The sequence below is a fragment of the Pyrus communis genome, chromosome 14, assembly GCF_041283825.1.
Source record: "Pyrus communis isolate YQ-2024b chromosome 14, ASM4128382v1, whole genome shotgun sequence".
Classification (NCBI taxonomy): Eukaryota; Viridiplantae; Streptophyta; class Magnoliopsida; order Rosales; family Rosaceae; genus Pyrus; species Pyrus communis.
In genome coordinates, this window is record NC_142578.1 from 14,786,638 (window position 1) to 14,808,861 (window position 22,224).

Below are 22,224 nucleotides of genomic sequence, written 5' to 3' on the forward strand. Positions count from 1 at the left end.
GAAGTGGTCCCTTCTCCGGAAGTGTATCAACCGTTGAAGATGACTACTCGAGAGCAACGCTAGGTAAACAATCAGGAATAGATTCCAGACAGTTGGCTCCAGATCGGAAGATTGACTCCAAGTGCCGGCTGATTGCTTCTTTTACTTTGCCATGCGAGTAAGAACAAGGACAAAGAAAAAGACAGGGAAAGAGCATGATATGAGATACTTTTGCTTTTGACCTTGATGATATGAGATACCTTTGCTTTGAAGAAGCGGTGAATGAATCAGCACATGCTTCAATCCGCCGTTTCCTCTTAGGTCATATGTACTCCAGGCATCTGGTATCATCTTTGGGGAAGAAGAAAGAATTGAGTATTTTGAAAGGCTTTGCTGGGAGTGCGCCCTCAGAGGTGAGGGAGAGTTGGGCATTTTCTTCAGGTTTTCCCTGCCATAAAAGACGAAGGTCGACATATATAGAGATAATATCAAGTGGTGGTACTTTTTACCTTTGTCGACAAACGTTTTGATCCCGCAACTCCGGCTTTTTGAAATAGTGGCGCCTCTTCGATCTTTGAATTCGGCTCTTCGATTTCTGAGCAGGCGCCCCTTCGATTTCTGAACGACGCCCCTTCGCTTTCTGAACGACACGTGGTAATGCAGATGCGGCTCCTTTTGACAAAGCTGCACGCGTTTTCTGAAAAGCAGAGAAAGCGTCGCCGAACTTTGCGCTTGTCGGCTAAAGACGTGTAGTTGCGATGATGGCCTCCACGTGTTTTCAGCTTTGTCAGAAATCTTTTGACAAAGTTGAACGCGTTTTCTGAAAAGCCGAGGGAGCGTCGCCTAACTTACGCCGGAAAATCCGGCTCTTTGAATCGGTGGACGCGTCGCCTTGGCATTTTATAGAGCTATCGATCACCGCCAACATACACACTCTGAAGATTTCCCATTCCTGAAACTCGACTCCGGCCCTTTGTGAAATTTTTAACTCCATCCACCCCTTCTCTTTGAACACTTTTGAAAAAAATGGCAAACTCATCGAACCTTAGCTTAGATTTGAGTCTCAGCAGCGATCCGGTTGCGCCCCATCAAGGTAATGTATGGCGCCCTTCTTTTTTATCTTCTAACGGTCCTCTTTCAGGTGAAGACTCTGTGATGCAGGACGCCACAACAGCTACAATAGTAGCTAAAAACCTCCTCACTCCAAAAGATAGTAGGCTGCTGTCAGGACGGTCCGATGAGTTGGCCATTCAAGAGTCCCTCGCACTTAGTGTTCAGTGTGCGAGCTCTGTGTCCAACATGGGCCTACGCCTGCTTGCCCGCTCCCGTCAGGTGGAATCGTTGATGGCAGAGGTGGAAAGACTTAAGCAAGAGATCCAGCAGCTTAAGTACGAGAATAGAAGTTTGCATGTGCTTGCAAATAACTATTCGTCGGGGATGAAGAGGAAGCTTGATGAGCTGCAAGAATCTGAGGGTCGAATTCACAGTGACCGTCAAAAGCTTGCGTCTTATCTCCAAAGGCACCTTTTTCCTGGGTCATCCAGCGCTTGGCCAAGTATTGAGGCCTGGAATGCTCTAGCTCCGATGCCTCCCGCTCCGATGCCTTCCGCTTCGATGCCTCCCGCTTCTATGCCTCCCGCTTCTGCGCCTTCCGCTTCTGCGCCTCGTAGTGGGACTTCACGCAAACAACCTTTGTGAAGCTCCACCTTTCTCCATGTTTAGTATCTTTCTTTTTTTTCTTTTTCTTTTTTTTTTTTTTTTTTTTTTTTTTTTTTTTTTTTTTTATTAACATAAATAAAATCAAACGGCATGGAATTGGTCCTTGAATGGAAGGTGATAATTGAAGTGAACCGGCATTGGTTTGAATTCTAGTGTAGGTGCCTGATTCAAAAAAAATAGCAAGTTAGTATAAAATCTAATGGAATTTGGAAAAAAATACTTACTTGTTTTGTCCGACAAGAACTCAATGACAAATACCACTCCTTTGAAAGTTTCAGGGATATTGGACTTGGCCAGATTGCAAGTGATGGTTATTACTTGTCCAATGTCATCAAATTTAACTTCTTTGGATTTTGTGGTTTCAAGAACGTCCTCTTTGATGGATTCATGACATTCCCTACTTGTCACCTTTGGAAGGGCTTCCAAGATGTCTTTTTCACCTTCTTCTTCCTTGGAAGTCATGAATCTGCAAGGAATAGGGTTAAAAATAATGAAATTTGGAACAACCATACCTGTATTAGATGGCATAGGAGCAATAGGAGCCTCCGGTAAAGGTGTTTCCACCCTTTCCGTGGGTTGGGTGTATTCCTCTTCCTTGTGATTTGATTTTGATGGTTGAGGGTCCGTTCCAACCTCCTTGTCACTTCTCAACATGATTTCCTTGGCAGTTTCAAATTCTCCCTTCTGATTTGCAATGGTTGAACTAGGGAGTTCGCCTTGGTCGCAAAATTGTCCTTCGAACTCCGCTATCTGCCCAATTTGCTTTTCCAGAGTAGTAAGTAATTGAAAAATCGTATCATTATCATTTGAATTACCTACATTACTTTGGGCAGGTTGTGGTGGCTGCATAGGCGTTGAATAGAACTCCTCATACGGCTGCCAATATCCTTCTTGTTGAGCCTCATTGTCTTGATTTTGTAAGCCCTGCACCAAACAAATTAATTCATCAAGCTTTTGGTTATAATTTATTGACAAACTTAAATTTGGTTGGGCATATTGAATATGAGGTTGTGGTGGCTGCTAATATCCTCCTTGTTGAGCATTTTGAGGTTCCCACCACATAGAGTTTGAATGATCACTCCAATCCGAATTGTAAGTATTGGAAAACACGTTATTCCTTGATTGAAGATTAAATATATCAACTCTTTGCATTTGGGACCTTTCCATGAGTTGTGACAAAAGAGAAGCATTATCAAGTGCCATCTTGTTCTTAACAAACAAAACACAAATAAAAAAAAAAAAAAACTAAATCTAAAAGACAATACAGAAACAAACAATCCAAGGGATTAGCAAATTTTCTAATCCCCGGCAACGGCGCCAAAATTTGATGCGAGATTTATACGCACACAAATTAAACCCTCTTTTTGTCAAATTGTAGTATATGTATAAGTAGGGATCGTTCTGGACCGGGGATTAGGAGGGAATGCAAATCTCTTGGAAACTGACTCAAAAACGTAAAATAAAGTTTAAAACACTAAACTAGACTCAAAGAATGCAAAATTAAAGTTTAAAACACTAAGACAAACCAAAAACTCAAAATGCTTTAAAAAAAACACAAACTAAAATGATTTCTAACTAAATTGACATTAAAGTAAAGGGGGATTTAAGTTTATACGAAATTAAATTAAATGAACAAATTAAAACAGAATGTAAATATGGAATTGATGAAATGGAATGAATGGATGATAGAATAGCTAAGGGGTTCATCTCCATACATGTTACACTTGCATAATAAAAAGATTTCCAATTGCATTTCAACAAATCATTAATTCTCAACGCCCCGGGTCAATTAGGTCCGCTTAAATTAACCGTCAAGTTTTCCTTAAGTTAATGAATTGGATGGGTTAGCGCAACGCAATTCACAACATTCTCCAAAAGTCCTTTACGTGAAAAGCACAATAAAGATACAATCAAAAATCATTAAGCATCATGAAAACTTTAAGTGTTGACGAGGCATTCGTTACTATGGAATACGCATGAAACTTATGCCAAGAATTCATTTAACGCGATTGTTTATAAGCAACCTCCACTACTTGTGAATATAAGTTCGTAACTATTAGGTGAAACTCACTTATATTCTAGCGTCATATTCATGCATGAAAATTAAGTGTACACTCTCAATAAACATACATAAATAAGTTATCAATCAAACGGTTAAACAAATTGAACCACAACTTATGAAACGCAATTAGAAGTAATCAAATCAAAATGCAAGCATAAACATTTATTTCGAATCACCCCCTAGCTAAAGGGGGTTTATTTCCTCATAACTTTGAAATTAAAGAAACACCTAAACATTCCAACAACTCAAACTTGAATTGTATGAACGTTTAGGCCCTCTTATCTTTCTCGTTGTTGTAGCACAAGGTCTAAGGTGAGGTTTGGGGGATTATGGAAATGGTAGAGGAGTGGTTTGGAGGGTTGGGAAGTGGTGGAAATGGAAAGATGGTTTTGGATTCTAAGGGGACTCACGGCAAAGAGAAGAATGGAAGTGTTTGAGGGGTGTTGTGTTGTGAATGAGATGATAAGTGAATGCTTTAAGTGTTTAAAATAGGGAACAAAGCCCTTCCTTGCATGGCAAGGAAGGGGGACACAAGGAAACACACGACAATGTCCTAAGGTTGCAAGGAATGTTGTTTTTGTGTTCTAAAATGCGTAGGAGTCTTCAATGATGCTTAAACATGAGGTCTTTTAGGATTTAACTTTCCTACTTCAAGTCTTTAATTTCGTCCATCCTCTTGGCTCCAAGCATATGATATCCATTCCAATCTCTAATTTGCTCCAAAAGGCTCCAAAATGCATTCTTTTGCATACCTTGCCCTTAGAACCTGAAAACACACAAAAGAAGCATAAAGGACTAAAATAACTAGAGAAACATAACGTAAATGCACGAGAACAAGCCATTTAAGTCGCATGAATATGCTCCTATCACTTTGCCTTAAGACCAACTCACTTAGTTTCTTATAGGCACATAATACTTATCCTTCTCCTCACCATAACTTCCACTACTTCCATAGATTTCCCCGTTAAGGTTCCTATATTCCACGTTCCTAAGTGATGCGAAGATTATACGCACACAAATTAAACCCTCTTTTTGTCAAATTGTAGTATATGTATAAGTAGGGATCGTTCTGGACCGGGGATTAGGAGGGATTGCAAATCTCTTGGAAACTGACTCAAAAACGTAAAATAAAGTTTAAAACACTAAACTAGACTCAAAGAATGCAAAATTAAAGTTTAAAACACTAAGACAAACCAAAAACTCAAAATGCTTTAAAAACACAAACTAAATTGAATTCTAACTAAAATGAACATTAAAGCAAAAGGGGGATTGAGGTTTTTACGAAAATTGAAATAACGAAACAAGTTAATAAACTAGACAGAATGTAAATATGAAATTTATGGATGAATGATTAAATTAAATGGACAAATTGTAATTAAAGGAAAAACGTAAATATGAATGTGATGAAAATATGGATGATGGAATAGCCAAGGGGTTCTTCTCCACACATGTTACACTTGCATACAAGATTGATTCTCAGTTGGTCTTTCGATAAATTATGAAACTTAACACTCCGGGTTAATTAGGTCCGCTTAAATTAACCGTCAAGTTTTCCTTAAGTTAATGAATTGGATGGGTTAGCGCAACGCAATTCACCACATTCTCCAAAAGTCCTTTACGTGAAAAGCACAATAAAGATACAATCAAAGATCATTAAGCATTATGAAAACTATAAGTGTTGACGAGGCATTCGTTACTATGGAATACGCATGAAACTTATGCCAAGAATTCATTTAACGCGATTGTTTATAAGCAACCTCCACTATTTGTGAATATAAGTTCATAACGATTAGGTGAAACTCACTTATATTCTAGCGTCATATTCATGCATGAAAATTAAGCGCGCATTCTTAATAAACATACATAAATAAGTTATCAATCAAACAGTTAAACAAATTGAATCAACAACTTATGAAATTCCAACGAAAGTTAATCAATTCATATTGCAAATATAAACATAGTTTCGAATCACCCCCTAGCTAAAGGGGGATTAGTTCCTCATAACTTTGAAATCAAAGAAACACCTAAACATTCCAACAACTCAAACTTGAATTGTATGAACGTTTAGGCACTCTTCTCTTCCATTCCTCATACGTACAAAACAAAGAGAATTAAAATGAAACATTGAAATCAAAGAAACACCTAAACATTCCAACAACTCAAACTTGAATTGTATGAACGTTTAGGCACTCTTCTCTTCCTCGTTGTTGTAGTACAAGGTCTAAGGTGAGGTTGTGTTGAATGGATTGGGGAATTATGGAAATGGATGAGGAGTGGTGTTTGGATTATAAGGGAGAGATGGGAAGCTCACGGCTAGGGAAGAATGGAAGTGTTTGAGGGGTGTTGTGTTGTGAATGATGGAAACAAAGGGGGAAACATGGCACAAGGGGGCTTGAATGAATGATTAAATGTGCATGTGGATTTAAAGAATGAGTGGTGGTGTAATGATGAAGTGAATGCATGTGACTTGTGAATACAAAGAGAAGGGGAAAAACTGGAAATGCTCAAGGAGTGCACGGCATTGGGGGGGGGGGGGAAGAAATGATGGCATGAAAGTGAAGGGATTAGTGGTGCATGTGCATGTGTTTTAGGTTGTGAAAGCATGTGGATTAGGTGGAAAGAGGTGGATGTGCATGTGAGTTGAAATGCATATGTTTAAATGGTTGAAATGTGTAGATGATTATGAGTATGATAAGTGATAAGTGAATGATATGTTAAGTGATAAATGAATGATATGTGGTGAGTGATAAGTGAATGAAAGTGATAAGTGATAATAGGGCTAGTTTAAAGGGCTAGGGTTTAAGTACATAGAAAGGGCCTAAAATAGGTTGGTTTGCATGGCATAATATGTTTGATTGGGCTAGAGGTTTTCCATGGCTCAAAGGATTTGTTTGATTGGGCTAGGCCCTTTGTTTGATGTCCCCAAAGAGCATACAAGGCTTCAATTTCGTCCATCCTCTTTGCTCCATGATTAAGCTATCCAATCCTTGCCCAAAAGTGCCCCAAATAGCCTCAAAATGCACTTTCTTGCTCCCTAAGCCCTTAGAACCTGAAAACACACAAAAGAAGCATAAAGGACTAAAATAACTAGAGAAACATAACGTAAATGCACGAGAACAAGCCATTTAAGTCGCATGAATATGCTTCTATCAAACTCCCCCACACTTATCTTTTGCTAGTCCTCGAGCAAAACAGAATAAAAACAAATAAACAAAACGACACTAAACACGTAAAACACAACCTACACCTTCCAAACAATCATTTCAGGGATTTCCAATGCACATGACAAGTTAAAAATCATTATTCCCACAGAATTTAGCCATCTTTACCCTTAAGTACATTCTTAACCATAGTCACCACATACTAGTTTGCAATTAAGCATTTAAAACCATGTTTTGAATGTAGTAACATGCCTTAGAGAATTTGCTCAATTCCTTACAAGATATGCACTCGATTTTCACTCAAATTTTCTAACTACACACCCTAATCTAGTCATATGTGAGAAGATTGATGTAAACATGAAAACGAACACTCACATATATGTATCACAAAGAACGCAATTTCTGGAGTTAATAAGCATGTTTAGATATGATCTCATGAATGGAATGCTACTACTTAGATGCGAGAACCAGTGACACCATAAGCTCATATCAATTCCAAACTCCACATTTTGAAACACATAACCCTCAAGATAGAAGTCAAAGGGTTGTAACGGGGCTAGGGTATTGGCTAACAATGAAAGGTGAAGGATAAACAAACATTCTTAAAGCAATAGTGAGCAAAGTATTGAATCAAGCACTTAGAATTCCCTTAAGAACGCAGAAGTCAACTTTGAACACCCAAGGGAAAGTCACACAAAACTTAGGGCCATATTCACTTTTTGGACCCTTTCTTCAATCACTCATTCTTTCAACATATTTTTTTTTTTTTTTTTTTTTTTTTTTTTTTTCAAGCTCTTTTTTTTTTTCTTTCTATCTTTCTTTTCTTTTGAATCTCAAACATACTTAAGAACAAGCATTCCTTCCCCCACACTCATTTTCTTGCATAATGTAACTCAAAAGGAATTCATTTAAGTCATGCTCACTATCTTTTAAGAACAAGGGTGTGGATTGTCCTAAACTAGGCTAGGTGAGGAAAATATGGGTAAACAAAGAATAGAGGCTAAACAAGGCTCAACGGGGTTAAAACTTACAACAAATACGAAATATGGGAAGTGAGGCTTTTTGGCTATGGTGGCAACTACACAACTTTATCTTGATATATGTTATGCAAATCAATAACATGCTTTGAATGAAATGGGCATGAGTTCTAGCATTTGGAACTATATGATGAAACGCCTTCTAAGTAGTAACCAAGCAAAGAATAATGAGATCATGCAACGACTTTAGAAAACAAGAAATCACAGATTATACTCTCCAAAGAACGTTATAGGCTCAAGTCTCTCAGGGTTGTAGCGTTTGTTTGAGTTCCTTCCTTCAAGCATGTTACAAAAACGAATTTTTTTCTTTTATGATTGCATGTGAAGTCATACATTATAACCATAACCAAGCATATACCAAGAGTAAATCAAACTTTTCTCTATGTTTATAACTCTTTCTAACCGTCATGCAATTATAAACCAAATTCTTATCATTGTGTTGGAAGGTACCCTAAGACACAAACACATATAAACGACTCAAAACACTCTTTTTAGGCTTTTCAAAACATTTTCTTCAAATTTTTATGTGATTTTCGGAGTGATAAAACAAAACACACTAAAACACTCTAAAACAATTTAAAAACACCTTAAAACAGCAAGGAACAACATTTGAAGTTATGGGTGATAAAATCCCACGAATTTGCATTAACAACATTAGTTACCCCCCCACACTTAAATCAAACATTGTCCTCAATGTTTTAAGCATAGATTCACACAAAACATAAGTAAACACACAAAAAGCACTTAAACATACTAAACATGGCAGAATGTAATTAACAAAGAGAAGAGTTTAGAGACGCAAATCTGGTTATGAAGTGTAAATTCCATCTTCTCCTTGGTAATTGCATTGAGGCTTTGATCTTTATGATTCCACAGGCTTACTCTTGAACTGGTTTCTGCCCATCGTTGATTTTCCTTTGTGCTACTTCTTGAACTGGGCAGCAGGATGGTTCTTTTGGTCTCCCCCGAAGGTCTGAACTTACCCTTTTGGTCTGTTTCTTTGTTCAATCTTTCCAATTCGTATTGAAAAGGGTTGGAGGATAACTCAGCCTATGTTTGTCTCCACATGCTTCAATGTATCATTTTCACTTGCCTTACTCGCTCCCCTTTGCAGAAGTGGTCCCTTCTCCGGAAGTGTATCAACCGTTGAAGATGACTACTCGAGAGCAACGCTAGGTAAGCAATCAGGAATAGATTCCAGGCAGTTGGCTCCAGATCGGAAGACTGACTCCAAGTGCCGGCTGATTGCTTCTTTTACTTTGCCATGCGAGTAAGAACAAGGACAAAGAAAAAGACAGGGAAAGAGCATGATATGAGATACTTTTGCTTTTGACCTTGATGATATGAGATACCTTTGCTTTTGAAGAAGCGGTGCATGAATCAGCACATGTATTTCCTCCTGGGTCATCTTTACTCCAGGCATCTGGTATCATCTTTGGGGAAGAAGAAAAAATTGAGTATTTCGAAAGGCTTTGCTGGGAGTGCGCCCTCAGAGGTGAGGGAGAGTTGGGCATTTTCTTCAGGTTTGCCCTGCCATAAAAGACGAAGGTCGACATATATAGAGATAATATCAAGTGGTGGTACTTTTTACCCTTGTCGACAAAAGTTTTGATCCCACAATTCCGGCTTTTTGAAATAGTGGCGCCTCTTCGATCTTTGAATACGCCTCTTCAATTTCTGAGCAGGCGCCCCTTCGATTTCTGAACGACGCCCCTTCGATTTCTGAACGACGCCCCTTCGCTTTCTGAACGACACGTGGTAGTGCAGATGCGGCTCTTTTTGACAAAGCTGCACGCGTCTTCTGAAAAGCAGAGAAAGCGTCGCCGAACTTTGCGCTTGTCGGCTAAAGATGTGTAGTTGCGATGATGGTCTCCACGTGTTTTCAGCTTTGTCAGAAATCTTTTGACAAAGTTGAACGCGTTTTCTGAAAAGCCGAGGGAGCGTCGCCTAACTTACGCCGAAAAATCCGGCTCTTTGAATCGGTGGACGCGTCGCCTTGGCTTTTTATAGAGCTATCGATCACCGCCAACATACACACTCTGAAGATCTCCCATTCTTGAAAATCGTCTCCGGCCCTTCGAAATTTAACTCCATCCACCCATTCTCTTTGAACACTTTTGAAAAAAAATGGCAAACTCATCGAACCTTAGCTTAGATTTGAGTCTCAACAGCGATCCGGTTGCGCCCCGTCAAGGTAATGTATGGCGTCCTTCTTTTTTATCTTCTAACGGTCCTCTTTCAGGTGAAGACTCTGTGATGCAGGACGCCACAACAGCTACAATAGTAGCTAGGAACCTCCTCACTCCAAAAGATAGTAGGCTGCTGTCAGGACGGTCCGATGAGTTGGCCGTTCAAGAGTCCCTCGCACTTAGTGTTCAGTGTGCGAGCTCTGTGTCCAACATGGGCCTACGCCTGCTTGCTCGATCCCGCCAAGTGGAATCGTTGATGGCAGAGGTGGAAAGTCTTAAGCAAGAAATCAAACAGCTTAAGTACGAGAATAGAAGTTTGCATGTGCTTGCAAATAACTATTCGGCGGGCATGAAGAGGAAGCTTGATGAGCTGCAAGAATCTGAGGGTCGAATTCACAATGACCGTCAAAGGCTTGCGTCTTATCTCCAGAGGCACCTTTTTCCTGGGTCATCCAGCGCTTGGCCAAGTATTGAGGCCTGGAATGCTCTAGCTCCGATGGCTTCCGCTCCGATGCCTCCCGCTTCTATGCCTCCCGCTTCTGTGCCTTCCGCTCCTATGCCTTCCGCTTCTATTCCTTCTGCTTCGACGCCTCGTAGCGGGGCTTCACGTAAACATCCTCTGTGAAAGCTCCATCTTTCTCCATGTTTAGTATCTTTTTTTTTTTTTTTTTTTTTTTTACATAAATAAAATCAAACGGCATGGAATTTATCTTTGAATGGGCGGTGATACTTGAAATGATCCGGTAATAGTTTAAATTCCAGATTGGGTGCCTGAATCATTAACCACATGTTAGTATAAAAGAAAATTGAAATTCGGGGAGGCGGTTTACCTGTGTGCTCCAAAATGAACTCCAGAATAAACACCCCTTCGAAAGTTATGACTTGTCCCGTGTCATAAAATCCAACTTCCTTGGGAATTGTGGTTTCAAATATGCCCTCTTTGATGCCTTCTACATCTTCTCCAGCCACTACCTTCTCTTGAATCATTCTTCTTGGTGTACAAAGTCCTTTGAAGAATTCAACACCATCTAAAACTTGTTGTGTTGCACCAAGAATTGGAATAGCATTTTGCACCTTTGGGAAGGCTTCCACGATGTCCTTTTTACTCTCTTCTTGGTTGGGAATCAAAAACCTGCTAGGAAAAGGGACATTGGGTGGAATAACATCAGAATAACATGGAATTGGGACGTCCTTACTGGTGGTGGGTGGTTTAGAGGGCTTAGGGGGCTGCAGCAAGGGTTGTTCTACCCTTGCCGTGTGCATGTCTTCTTCCTCCTCCTCAATTAGCAGCTCCTCATCCACTTCTAGGCTATGTTTGGACATTTTTAGGTCAGCTCCAACCTCCATAGCACTTCCCAAAGTGATAGCATTATGGATTTCAAAATCTTCCTTCGAGTTTTCAATAGTTGAGTTGGAGAGTTCACTTTGCTCTTGAATTTGTTTCATGAACTCCATAATCTGCCCAAATTGCTCGTCCAATTTACCCAACTTCTTGTCTTGATTTTGTTCGTCCTGCGTCAAAGAGGTTAGTAATTGAAAATTTTTATCATTATCCATGGACATACTTGAACTTGATTGGAATTGTTGTGGGGGAGGTTGTGGTGGCTGCATAGGTGTTGTATTGAACTCCTCATATGGTTGCCAATATGCTTCTTGTTGAGCCTCCTTGGCTTGATTTTGTGACCCCTGCGCCAAAGAATTTATTTCATTAAGAATTTGATTATAATCTATTGGCGAACTTGAATTTAATTGAGCATATTGCATATGAAGTTGTGGTGGCTGCATAGGTCTTGAATAGAACTCCTCATATGGTTGCCAATATGCTTCACGTTGAACTTGTTGATCTTCCCACCATATAGAGTTTGAATGATCCCTCCAATCTCTTTGTGGACATTGATTGACTTGAAATCCTTGCCTATATGAAGCACCAAATGTAGGGACACTCTGCATTGTGGTCCTTTCGGCATACGGCGACAATTTAGAAGTAAGATTTGCCAATTGAGCTTGAATGCTAGCAAAATCCATATCTTACTTCTCTAGTACCTAAAATCAAAGAAAGAGAACTAAATCAAATATCAAAAGTAACAACAAACAAAGAAAACAACACTTAGTTAGAAACTAAAACGAAAACAACTAAACCAAAAAAAAGAAAAGAACCAAGGGATTAGCAAAGTTGCTAATCCCCGGCAACGGCGCCAAAATTTGATGCGAAGATTATACGCACACAAATTAAACCCTCTTTTTGTCAAATTGTAGTATATGTATAAATAGGGATCGTTCTGGACCGGGGATTAGGAGGGATTGCAAATCTCTTGGAAACTGACTCAAAAACGTAAAATAAAGTTTAAAACACTAAACTAGACTCAAAGAATGCAAAATTAAAGTTTAAAACACTAAGACAAACCAAAAACTCAAAATGCTTTAAAAACACAAACTAAATTGAATTCTAACTAAAATGAACATTAAAGCAAAAGGGGGATTGAGGTTTTTACGAAAATTGAAATAACGAAACAAGTTAATAAACTAGACAGAATGTAAATATGAAATTTATGGATGAATGATTAAATTAAATGGACAAATTGTAATTAAAGGCAAAACGTAAATATGAATGTGATGAAAATATGGATGATGGAATAGCCAAGGGGTTCTTCTCCACACATGTTACACTTGCATACAAGATTGATTCTCAGTTGGTCTTTCGATAAATTATGAAACTTAACACTCCGGGTTAATTAGGTCCGCTTAAATTAACCGTCAAGTTTTCCTTAAGTTAATGAATTGGATGGGTTAGCGCAACGCAATTCACCACATTCTCCAAAAGTCCTTTACGTGAAAAGCACAATAAAGATACAATCAAAGATCATTAAGCATTATGAAAACTATAAGTGTTGACGAGGCATTCGTTACTATGGAATACGCATGAAACTTATGCCAAGAATTCATTTAACGCGATTGTTTATAAGCAACCTCCACTATTTGTGAATATAAGTTCATAACGATTAGGTGAAACTCACTTATATTCTAGCGTCATATTCATGCATGAAAATTAAGCGCGCATTCTTAATAAACATACATAAATAAGTTATCAATCAAACAGTTAAACAAATTGAATCAACAACTTATGAAATTCCAACGAAAGTTAATCAATTCATATTGCAAATATAAACATAGTTTCGAATCACCACCTAGCTAAAGGGGGATTAGTTCCTCATAACTTTGAAATCAAAGAAACACCTAAACATTCCAACAACTCAAACTTGAATTGTATGAACGTTTAGGCACTCTTCTCTTCCATTCCTCATACGTACAAAACAAAGAGAATTAAAATGAAACATTGAAATCAAAGAAACACCTAAACATTCCAACAACTCAAACTTGAATTGTATGAACGTTTAGGCACTCTTCTCATCCTCGTTGTTGTAGTACAAGGTCTAAGGTGAGGTTGTGTTGAATGGATTGGGGAATTATGGAAATGGATGAGGAGTGGTGTTTGGATTATAAGGGAGAGATGGGAAGCTCACGGCTAGGGAAGAATGGAAGTGTTTGAGGGGTGTTGTGTTGTGAATGATGGAAACAAAGGGGGAAACATGGCACAAGGGGGCTTGAATGAATGATTAAATGTGCATGTGGATTTAAAGAATGAGTGGTGGTGTAATGATGAAGTGAATGCATGTGACTTGTGAATACAAAGAGAAGGGGAAAAACTGGAAATGCTCAAGGAGTGCACGGCATTGGGGGGGGGGGGGGGGGGAAGAAATGATGGCATGAAAGTGAAGGGATTAGTGGTGCATGTGCATGTGTTTTAGGTTGTGAAAGCATGTGGATTAGGTGGAAAGAGGTGGATGTGCATGTGAGTTGAAATGCATATGTTTAAATGGTTGAAATGTGTAGATGATTATGAGTATGATAAGTGATAAGTGAATGATATGTTAAGTGATAAATGAATGATATGTGGTGAGTGATAAGTGAATGAAAGTGATAAGTGATAATAGGGCTAGTTTAAAGGGCTAGGGTTTAAGTACATAGAAAGGGCCTAAAATAGGTTGGTTTGCATGGCATAATATGTTTGATTGGGCTAGAGGTTTTCCATGGCTCAAAGGATTTGTTTGATTGGGCTAGGCCCTTTGTTTGATGTCCCCAAAGAGCATACAAGGCTTCAATTTCGTCCATCCTCTTTGCTCCATGATTAAGCTATCCAATCCTTGCCCAAAAGTGCCCCAAATAGCCTCAAAATGCACTTTCTTGCTCCCTAAGCCCTTAGAACCTGAAAACACACAAAAGAAGCGTAAAGGACTAAAATAACTAGAGAAACATAACGTAAATGCACGAGAACAAGCCATTTAAGTCGCATGAATATGCTTCTATCACTAAGCGCATTCTACTCTCTACTCTACCCTTGTGTCCTAGCTTCTTTACCCTCCCCTGTCTAATAGGATCAAAGTACTTCTTTTGTGTGTCCTGTGTAAAGTTGATAGGAGCATATGCTCCCAAACAACTTTGAATAGAGTCATTCAAAAAGATGATTCTATGACCCCGTTACTCATTTAACACTACATTCGGGTGCCGACGGAGATCCAGCAACCCTTACTCACTTATCACTGTGCTCGGGCCACACAGCGCACCACTTACGGGTGACGTCGTAGCTTTAGTGCGATTTCATTCTGGATTCATTTTCATAAGGATTCAACGTAGCCTAGCCCCCTCCTTCTTTATCCGGGCTTGGGACCGGCAATGTAAGATAAACTTACACAGGCAGAGTTTGAATCGTAGAAGAATGAGTGTCTAAAATTGGTTTATTGTTATTGCTTATACACTGTAACCCTATAGGTACTCCATTTGAGGACATCGCTAAAGAGGAGGAACCAGAAGAAGCGGAAGATGATGGAAAAGTTGGTGAAGAGGATGAAATGGCAAACTTTATAATTGATGAAGAGTGTAATGAGACTGGGACTCTTGTGAGGTATTTTTCTGCTGTGTTTGCATGCTCATGCCTGAACTTTTTTTTTTTGTTTTTGTTTTTCAACTCAATTTTCTAATAAATAATCAACTTCTTTTGTTTTTTGGTTGTTAATTCCTTGTTTAGACAGAGGAAGCTTAAGAGAAAAAAGTCTAGGCAGGACCAGGAATATCATCAGATGCTTTGTAGGAAGCCCATGATATATTTGGTGATGTTGATGAACTACTGCATCTCCGTAAACAAGGTTTAGATTCTAGTGAATGGAGGGAAAGGAATCTTGAGGATGAATTTGAAACAATTATTCTTTCTGAAAAGTATATGATAGAGAAGGATAACCAAATTCGGAAGCTTGATGTTCCGGAAAAAGTGCAGGTTCTTTCACTTGCCCTTTGTTAATATAGTGTAATTTCAGATTCCATATCACATCGGCTGTCTTTTATTTGTTTCTTTGTAGGTATATGAGGAAATCACTGGTTCTTTTCCACTGGATGGAATTAGTATAGATGATGAGAGTACCTGGATATATGATCAATTAGCAAGTGGTACAATACCTTTGTTTAGCAAAACAGGCTTGACAAATTCTATTAGTAGGGAAGTGATAGGAGCATATTCATGCGACTTAAATGGCTTGTTCTCGTACATTTACGTTATGTTTCTTTAGTTATTTTAGTTCTTTATGCTTCTTTTGTGTGTTTTCAGGTTCTAAGGGCTTAGGGAGCAAGAAAGTGCATTTTGAGGCCGTTTGGAGCATTTTTGGGCATGGATTGGATAGCTTATCCATGGAGCCAAGATGATGGACGAATTTGAAGGCCTTGTATGCTCTTTGGGGACATCAAACAAAGGGCCTAGCCCAATCAAACAAATCCTTTGAGCCATGGAAAACCTCTAGCCCAATCAAACATATTATGCCATGCAAACCAACCTATTTTAGGCCCATTCTATGTACTTAAACCCTAGCCCTTTAAACTAGCCCTATTATCACTTATCGCTTTCATTCACTTATCACTCACCACATATCATTCATTTATCACTTAACATATCATTCACTTATCACTTATCATACTCATAATCATCTACACATTTCAACCATTTAAACATATGCATTTCAACTCACATGCACATCCACCTCTTTCCACCTAATCCACATGCTTTCACAACCTAAAACACATGCACATGCACCACTAATCCCTTCACTTTCATGCCATCATTTCTTCCCCCCCCCCCAATGCCGTGCACTCCTTGAGCATTTCCAGTTTTTCCCCTTCTCTTTGTATTCACAAGTCACATGCATTCACTTCATCATTACACCACCACTCATTCTTTAAATCCACATGCACATTCAATCATTCATTCAAGCCCCCTTGTGCCATGTTTCCCCCTTTGTTCCCACCCATCACATGCATCATCATCAAACAAACTCTCAATGCCGTGGGTTCCCTTTGCTCCCCTTGTGCAATTCCAGTTTTCACATGTGTCCTAGCTGTTTTTCCATCATTCCTCCACACAAATGCTTAAACAAACAGCCATATGTTCCCTCCACTACCCCTATAAGTACCCTAGCATTCATTCATTCATGCACATCTCATATTTCCATTCACAACACTTCACGCACACAAACTAAACCCTATTTGTGACAATTGTAGTAATGATGTAAGTAGGGATTGTTCTAACCGGGGATTAACTAGGGATGCTAAACACTTGACTCAAATAAATAAAACTAACTTTTAAAACACTAAGACAAACTAAAAGACTCAAAACAAGTTCAAAAGACTCCAAATACTTAAAAACATAAAATAAGACAAATCAAATGATTAAAACTTAACAAAATAGAGGGGGAAATTGTGGTTGGACGAGATTAAATTAAACGGACAGATTATAATTTAAAACAGATAGTAAAGATGAATGTGATGAAAATATGGATGATGGAATAGCTAAGGGGTTCTTCTCCACACATGTTACACTTGCAAACAAAATTGATTCTCAGTTGGTCTTTCGATAAATTATGAAACTCAATGCTCCAAGTTAATTAGGTCCGCTTAAATTAACTTTCAGATTTCCCTAGATTCGTTGGATTGAATGGAATACGCATTACAACCAAATTATTCTTAATCAAAGTCCCTAACTATGGAATACGCATGATAGAGACATTTAACCAAGATCATTAAGTTCAACGGAAATCATAAACATCGACGAGGCATTCGTTACTATGGAATACGCATGAAACTTATGCCAAGAATTCGTTTAACGCGATTGTTTATAAGCAACCTCCACTACTTGTGAATATAAGTTCATAACGATTAGGCGAAATTCACTTATATTCTAGCGTCATATTTATGCATGAAAATTAAGCTTGCAATCTCAATGAACATACATAAATAAGTTATCAATCAAACAGTTAAACGAATTGAATCCACAACTTATGAAATTCCAACCAAACGTAATCAATTCAAATTGCAAATATAAACATAGTTTCGAATCACCCCCTAGCTAAAGGGGGTTTAGTTCCTCATAACTTTGAAATCAAAGAAACACCTAAACATTCCAACAACTCAAACTTGAATTGTATGAACGTTTAGGCACTCTTATCTTCCATTCTCATACGTACAAAACAAAGAGAATTAAATTTAAACTTTAAAATCAAAGAAACACCTAAACATTCCAACAACTCAAACTTGAATTGTATGAACGTTTAAGCACTCTTTTCTTCCTCGTTGTTGTAGCACAAGGTCTAAGGTGAGCTTTGGGGATTATGTGAAATGTTTTGGAGGGATGGGAAGTGGTTGGATAGTGGCTGCAATGGAGGAGAAAAACTGCACAGAAATGGAAATGATTTGCGGCACAAGGGTTGTGTTTGTGTTGTGTGAAGTGTTGTGAATGGAAATATGAGATGTGCATGAATGAATGAATGCTAGGGTATTTATAGGGGTAGTGGAGGGAACATATGGCTGTTTGTTTAAGCATTTGTGTGGAGGAATGATGGAAAAACAGCTAGGACACATGTGAAAACTGGAATTGCACAAGGGGAGCAAAGGGAACCCACGGCATTGAGAGTTTGTTTGATGATGATGCATGTGATGGGTGGGAACAAAGGGGGAAACATGGCACAAGGGGGCTTGAATGAATGATTGAATGTGCATGTGGATTTAAAGAATGAGTGGTGGTGTAATGATGAAGTGAATGCATGTGACTTGTGAATACAAAGAGAAGGGGAAAAACTGGAAATGCTCAAGGAGTGCACGACATTGGGGGGGGGGGGGGAAGAAATGATGGCATGAAAGTGAAGGGATTAGTGGTGCATGTGCATGTGTTTTAGGTTTTGAAAGCATGTGGATTAGGTGGAAAGAGGTGGATGTGCATGTGAGTTGAAATGCATATGTTTAAATGGTTGAAATGTGTAGATGATTATGAGTATGATAAGTGATAAGTGAATGATATGTTAAGTGATAAATGAATGATATGTGGTGAGTGATAAGTGAATGAAAGCGATAAGTGATAATAGGGCTAGTTTAAAGGGCTAGGGTTTAAGTACATAGAATGGGCCTAAAATAGGTTGGTTTGCATGGCATAATATGTTTGATTGGGCTAGAGGTTTTCCATGGCTCAAAGGATTTGTTTGATTGGGCTAGGCCCTTTGTTTGATGTCCCCAAAGAGCATACAAGGCCTTCAAATTCGTCCATCCTCTTGGCTTCATGGATAAGCTATCCAATCCATGCCCAAAAATGCTCCAAATGGCCTCAAAATGCACTTTCTTGCTCCCTAAGCCCTTAGAACCTGAAAACACACAAAAGAAGCATAAAGAACTAAAATAACTAAAGAAACATAACGTAAATGTACGAGAACAAGCCATTTAAGTCGCATGAATATGCTCCTATCAGGAAGATATCAACAGATTTTTGGACTTGCATCATGTGCAGAAGCTCGACGTTAGTATTTAGTGTTGGTGTACTTCTATTTATTTATCTGAGATTTATTCTATTAATACGTCATACTCAACTTGTTTTCAGATTCCTTTTATTGCTATGTATCGGAAAGAGGATTGCCCTAGTTTATTGAAAGATCCTGACCATTCTGAATTGGAAGATGTAAATCAGAATGAAAATGAGATATCATCTATGCTAAAGTGGCACAAGGTACTCGTCGTTGACTTCTAAATGTGTTGCTCATATAGCGTTGCAGAATGAATAAGCAATATGTTGAAAATGTTGCCTTTTTTCTACGTAGGTCCTTTGGACTATTTAGGACTTGGACAGAATGGTTGCTACTTCAGAAGCGAAAAAATGCTTTGGAATCTTACTACAATAAACGGTTTGAGGAAGAATCCCGACGTATATATGATGAGAGCAGACTTACATTGAATCAACAACTTTTTGAGTCAATCATGAAGTCTCTCAAGGCTGTAAAATCAAAAAGAGAGGTTGATGATGTTGACAACAAGTTTAACTTGCATTTCCCTCCGGGTGAGGCTGGAATGGATGAGGGATGATATAAGAGGCCCAAGAGGAAAGCTTTTTACAGTGTCTAGAGTAAGGCTGGCCTGTGGGAAGTTGCAAGCAAATTCGGTTATAGCTCTGAGCAGTTTGGACTGCAATTATCTCTAGAAAAAATGGTATGTCTGGTTTGTCGTGCAATTTTCAATGTTTAGACTAAATAGAGAGACACAAGGTTCATAGTTCATTTGATTATAGAGAATGGATGAGTTGGAGGATGCCAAGGAGACACCGGAGGAGATGGCTTCGAACTTTACATGTGCAATGTTTGAGACACCTCAAGCTGTGCTAAAAAAGGTTAGGCATATGGTACACATTAGTAGTTTTGTAGTTCATTGAAATTCCTCTTCAAATGATATCTTCTTGTAAGTTGTGTGATGTTCTTTCATGGCTTGTTTCAGGCAGCTGTTGAGATAAGTTATGAGCCATGTGTTAGGAAGTATGTTCGAAGCAACTACTTATATATCATTAAGTTTTTCATCAGTTCTCTGGCATGAAGTGGTTGCAAAAAAAAGCCATTAAATAAATTTGAGGATGCACAATGACTGCTTATCCAAAAGGCTGAGGAGGAGAAGCTTCTTCAGGTTACTATTAAGTTGCCAGAAGACAGGCTAAATAAGTTGATAAGCGACTTTAATGAGTACTATCTTAGTTATGGTGTTAGTAAATCCACACCACTATGGAATGAGCAACGGAAGTTGATATTACAGGATGCCTTATTTACTTTTCTTCTTCCTTCAACGGAAAAAGAAGCAAGATCCTTGTTGACTAGTAGAGCAAAAAACTGGTTACTTATGGAATATGGGAAGGTTTTGTGGAATAAAGTCTCAGTGAGACCATACCAACGAAAGGAAAATGATAATAGCTCAGACGATGAAGCTGCACCCAGGGTCATGGCTTGCTGCTGGGGCCTTGGGAAGCCAGCAACCACTTTTCTAATGTTAGATTCATCTGGTGAGGTTCTAGATGTACTTTACACGGGTTCCCTCACTTTACGCTCTCATAATGTTAATGATCAGCAACGAAAGAAAAATGATCAAGAATGTGTTTTGAAGTTCATGACTGATCATCAACCATAAGTCGCTGTCCTAGGAGCTGTTAATTTGTCTTGTGTTCGCCTAAAAGATGATGTGTATGAGGTATGTGTTACTATAATATTGATATCTTTTAGCCGATATAGTGTCCAACTAGCTAGCCTGATGAAGTCAGTGGATGGGTTTACTTATGTTGTTTTTCATTTTTATCTGGTCATCTGGGGATTGTCATTTTCTTCATTTTTCGTATTTCAAAATCTACCTCTGTTCCACTTGATGCTTATTTTGCTCAACTCTTGCCATGATCAGATAATTTTTAAGATGGTGGAGGAAAATCCTAGAGATGTTGGCCATGATATGGGTGGTTTAAGCATTGTATATGGGGATGAATCTTTGGCCCGACTGTATGAAAGTTCTCGAATTTCATCTAATCAGCTACCTGCACAACAAGGTATAAATGTTTCCAACGTTCCAATTCCTATGTACTCTTAAAGATGTCTTGATTTTGTTTTCTTTTATTGTCAAGCATTGTTAAAAGGGTTGTGGCTCTTGGGCGTTATCTTCAAAATCCATTGGCAATGGTTGCCACACTTTGTGGACCAGGAAGAGAAATCTTATCTTGGAAACTCAATCCTTTTGAGAACTTTCTCACCCTAGATGAGAAGCATGTGATGGTTGAACAGGTCATGGTAGATGTCACAAACCAGGTAGGCCTTGATATTAATTTGGCTATAAGCCATGAATGGTTATTTGCACATTTCTAATTCATTTCTGGGCTTGGACCTAGAAAGGCAGCATCTTTGCAGAGGTCATTGGTAAGATCTGGTGCAATATTTACTCGAAAGGATTTGGTGAACCCACATGGGCTTGGTAGAAAGGTATTTGTTAATGCATCCGTTTTCTTATGTGTTTGGCGGAGTGGGTTGGTTGCTAGCAACAACCAATATATTGATCTGTTGGATGATACGAGAATTCATCCAAAATACTATATAATTGCGCAAGACTTGGCCAAAGATGTTTATGAAGTGGATGGTAATAGTGATGATGAGGATTTGGAGATGGCTATAGAACACGTTAGGTAGACCTGTAAACGGATCGAGTTTATTGGGTTTGGGTCGTGTTGAACCCAACTCGATAAGCTAACGGGTCACCCGAACCCAACCCGTTAAGCTTAACAGGTCACCCATTTCAACCTATTTCACCCGTTAACCTCCTTTTTTTTTTTTTTTTTCTTCTTTTTTTTTTACACACATTTCATCCAAATCAATTACACCGGTTCTTAGCATCCGAGTGCTTGTGCTAGCCACCTCCTTCATTCGGTTTATGTGCATATGCAAGTCATGGAGTGATTTGATGAACAACTGGAGCTTTATTACGATGCACAATAATACAAGATTGGGAATGTCACAAAACATGTTTATGTTTGTCATGTCTACTTTGCCTCAAGAACTAAATGAAACAACTACAACCACGACCCATGGTTGCAACAAGCGTTGCTGATCAATAAACCAAGAGGTTGCCACATATAAACTTCCTCACTCAAAGAACCATGTAGAAACACATTTTGAACATCAAGTTGATTAATATGCCAATTAAAA

The 22,224-nt window shown here is 38.7% G+C and overlaps 1 pseudogene; it reads left to right on the forward strand.

Annotated features, from left to right (window-relative positions):
- The window catches only part of LOC148691284 (transcription elongation factor SPT6 homolog), a 50,207-nt pseudogene that overhangs the window by 23,236 nt on the left and 4,747 nt on the right, over positions 1-22,224 (forward strand).